Genomic DNA, 4565 nt, shown 5'->3' with positions numbered 1-4565 from the left:
TACCCACACTGGAGCACTACGCTGGTGAGCCGGGGCGATGCAAGGGCTTCATATTGCAGTGCCAACTGTTCTTTGAGAGCCACCCGGAGATGCCGGAAGCATGCAAGCTCACGCACTTCATGGAGCTACTCACCGGATGTGCCCTGGAATGGGCGACGGAGGAGTGGGAGTGAGGAGGTGGACAAAGACCATGGTTAGCGGACCTCTTCTCCCGATTCTGACACGCCTTTGACCCTGATGGCTGGGAGACTGGCTGGGAACTCCTGGCGATCACGCAGGGCTCATGTGATGTGGTAGACTACGCACTGGAGTTCCGCACTATCGCTAAAAGAAACGGATGAAAGGAGCCGGCGTTGAAAACCACGTTCCGTCAGGGGCTCAATCCTGAGCTGGTTCGTGAGCTGGTGTGCCGGGGCAAACAGCTGACCCTCGATGACCTCATCGACCTGGCAGTACAATTGGATCGTCTATGCCGTGTGAATTGTCCCTCATGGTGGAGCACCCTTCCACCTGGGCCAGCTATGCCAGAGGAACCCATGCAGCTCGGCCGCACCCGAATCCGCTAGGAGGAGAGACAGACGACGTAGAGAGTCGCAGTGCTTCTACTGTGCCGAGAACACCCACGACGTTTGCCAGTGTCCACATAGGAGGCCACGGTCAACAGTGGGGAGCACAGCCAGCCAACCTTGTTATCCCCAGGTGAGTCCTGTCCAGTTTTTTAACTCTCATGTCTTTGTCTTGCCTGTGGTGATCAGATATTCAGGCCCGTCTGTTGTCCTTGCAGCGTTCATCGACTCCGGAGCGGCCAAGAACTTCGTAAATGAGAGAACGGCGCAGACTCTCGGCCTCCTGTATACGACATACTGTATACGACACTGCTTGACTGGCCCTATGGTTCCCGTGGCCACCACGACGGTGGAGAGTCCCCTGCCTCATGTCCCTGTCACCATCCCGCCAGAATATCGTGACCTCAGTGAGGTGTTTAACAAGGAAAGGGTGTGTTGCTTATCACCACACAGGCCCTACGACTTCGCAATAGACCTCCTCCCTGGAGCTAGCCCACCGCGGGGCCGAGTGTACCCACTCTCCCAAGCTGAACATTGGGCCATGGAGGAATACATTCAGGAGGCTCTCTAACAGGGGTATATCCGGCCGTCCACGTCTCCTGCGTCCGCTGGGTTCTTTTTTGTAGAAAAGAAGGGAGGGGGGTCTTCGGCCATGCATTGATTATCGGGGTCTCAACCAGGTGAAAGTACCGTTATCCCCTTCCTCTAGTACCCGCAGCCCTGGAACAGCTAAGGTCCGTGACCTTTTTCACGAAGTTAGACTTACGCAGTGCTTACAACCTGATCTGCATCAGGGAGGGAGACGAGTGGAAGACGGCCTTTAGCACCATCTCAGGGTACTACAAGTACCTGGTCATGCCATATGGGCTCACTAATGCTCCCTCAGTTTTCCAGAGCCTGATCAATGACATCCTGAGGGACACGCTAGGGCGGTGCGTCATCGCCTACATTGGTGACATCCTAGTGTATTCGACATCCTATGAAGAACATACCAGGCATGTCCGACAGGTGTTGCACCGCCTGCTGCAGCATCAGCTATATGTGAAGGCTGAGAAGTGCACGTTCCACCAGCGCACCATCTCTTTCTTGGGGTATGTCATTAGTCCAGAAGGGGTCGCCATGGACAAACGCAAGGTTCAGCTGGTGGTGGAGTGGCCCACTCCCCGAACCATCAAGGAATTGCAACGTTTCCTTGGCTTTGCGAACTTTTATCAGTGATTCATCTGGGAATTCAGTAAAATAGCACAACCCCTGACGTCCCTCCTGCAGGGTAAGCCTCGGTGACTCCGTTGGGACCCTGATGCCCAGGGGTCTCTGGATAAGCTTAAGTGGGCATTCACTACGGCACCCATCCTCCGACACCCGGATCCCTCACGACCATTCGTCGTGGAGGTTGACGCGTCTGAGACGACAGTGGGGGCCACTACCGTCTCAGCGGTTCGGGGACAGACCCCGTGGCCGCCTTCTCATGAAAACTGTTGCCCGCTGAACGAAATTATGATGTGGGGAACCATGAACTCCTGGCCGTCAGGTTGGCCCTAGAGGAGTGGAGACACTGGTTGGAGGGGGCCGACCATCCGTTCATGATTTACACTGACCATAAAAATTTAGAGTACCTGAGAACCGCCAAGCGGCTCACGCCCCGCCAAGCACGCTGGTCTCTGTTCTTTTCCCGGTTCCAGTTCACTCTGTCATACAGGCCGGGAACAAAGAACTTGAAGGCCGATGCTCGGTCTCGAATCCACTCTCCTGAGCGTCGAGCAAACTACGATGAGTATATCGTGCCCCCCTCCAGTATTGTTGGCAGCATAGAGTGGGTTCTAAGTAGCCTGTCCTCCCGGGAGACAATTCGTGCCCACGCGTTACCGTTTGGAACTTGTCACCTGGGCCCACACAACTCTCGCGAGGGGGCATCCGGGAGCTCGTCGCACTTACCAAATGCTGGCCGAGAAATATTGGTGGCCACACATGTCCAGGGAGGTGCAGCGCATCGTGTCCTCATGTTCCACCTGTGCTCAGTTGAAGGTGCCGTGTGCCCTACCAGCCAGAAAGTTGGTACCGCTTCCCAAACCCATATGCCCATAGTCGCATCTGGCTCTGAACTTCATCACAGATCTGCTGGAGTGTCGAGGTAACACGGTGATACTGGTGGTCATGGATCGGTTTTCCAAATCTCTATGCCTGATTCCACTGCCGGCACTTCCATCGGCCTTTGCCACAGCTTTATTACTGTTCCAACATGTTTTACGCTACTTCGGCATCCTGGAGGAGATCATGAGCGACAGGGGGCCACAATTCACGTCTCGAGTGTGGGCCAGTTTTATGGAGAAGATGGGAGTCATCGTTAGCCTCACGTCCGGTTATCACCCCCAGGCCAACGGACAGGCAGAACGGGTTAATAAAGAAGTCATACGATTCCTCCGAACATTTTGCACCACCACACCGGAGGACTGGAGTCACTTCCTCCCGTGGGCAGAATATGCACACAACTCCCTACAGTATTCCGCCACCCAGCTCACCCCTTTCCAGTGTGTCTTGGGTTATCAGCCACCTTGGTTTCCCTGGAACGCCTCCCCCACTGACTCACCAGTAGTAGATGAGTGGTTCTGCCAGAGTGAACAGGTCTGGGAACGTGCCCATCAGCAGTTGGTGCAGGCCTCCCGCATCGCCAAACAAAAGGCGGACAGGCACCGCGGAAGTCAGCCCAACTATCAACCCAGGGACAGGGTGTGGCTTTCCACAAGAGAACTGAAGTCGCCACTCCCAAGTAGGAAACTGAGACCCAAGTATCTCGGCCCCTTCCGGATCCTGAAGCAGATTAACGAGGTCACATACCGCATGGACCTACCCAAGCACAGCCGCATCGCCCCGTCATTCCATCTCTCTCTCCTCAAGCCGGTGACACCTGGTCCCTTGGCCACAGCGGTTCCAGAGGACTCTCCACCGGAACCACTAGAGATTGAGGGCCACCCAGCCTACCACGTCCATGAGATCTTGGACTCCAGACTTAGAAGAGGAGGACTCGAGTATCTGGTATACTGGGAGGGTTAAGGCCCAGAGGAGCAGTGACATTCTGGATGCACACTTGTGCGAGGACTTTCATGTTGCTCACCAAGAGCAATCGGGACCATGAAGGAGAGGAAGACCTCGGAGGAGTTCGGCTCCTGGAGTGAGCCCGTTGGAGGGCAGTGGGGCTCTGTTACGCCACGGTGAACTCGCGGCTGCAGCGCCGATGAGAACTATACTTCCCAGCCGCACCTGCGCTCAAGTTCGCCGGAGTACTGATTGCGAACACTGATGCTTCGCCCAAGGTTATATAAGACCTCGTTAACGACAGCTCGGTGTGAAGTAAATGCTCAGTATCTTCAACACTGTTGTTCTACCAAGCCTTTTGTTTACGTATCAGATTTCCCTGGTTCACAGATTCTTTTCTTGTACCTGACCACGATTCTCTGGATTACCCGTTTTTGGATTGTTTACCCTACATTAACTGGACAGTGTCAGTCGTCACAGACTTCTCACGCCTGTGAATTCCGCGTCTCCCTGCTGCTGCTTCGCCCGCGCTTGTCTCCTCGCAAGCTAACGTTACACTGGGGACCTTCTACCTGGTCTCATTGTTTCATAGAATGACACCTAACTATTTGCTGATGGTTTAATTCTGGCTTCAAGATGGCCATCGCCACCGTTTTCATGTATGCAGTGTATGTGTGTCCATTTTTTTAAATAAGCAGTGTCAGATTGAGAAACCACACACAAAAAACAGTATATATACGATTATTTAACAACTTGATATACAAGGTGTCCCAAAAGTCTCCATACATAGGGGAAATTAAAACTTTTTTTTGCAAATTGTTGTCCAAAATTTTTCATACTTAGTTTATATTCTACTTTTTCATACTGACATCATTCTCATGGCTGGATCGGGAAGCTGTTGTGGACTTTAACAGGAAATATGGCGAGCATCATCACACACGACACTGCTGCCAAACTTATGAGCAA

The sequence above is a fragment of the Ictalurus punctatus genome, chromosome 9 (genome assembly GCF_001660625.3).
Source record: "Ictalurus punctatus breed USDA103 chromosome 9, Coco_2.0, whole genome shotgun sequence".
Taxonomy (NCBI): domain Eukaryota; kingdom Metazoa; phylum Chordata; class Actinopteri; order Siluriformes; family Ictaluridae; genus Ictalurus; species Ictalurus punctatus.
The sequence above is the reverse complement of the archived record's forward strand: the minus strand, read 5'-3'. Positions refer to the sequence as shown.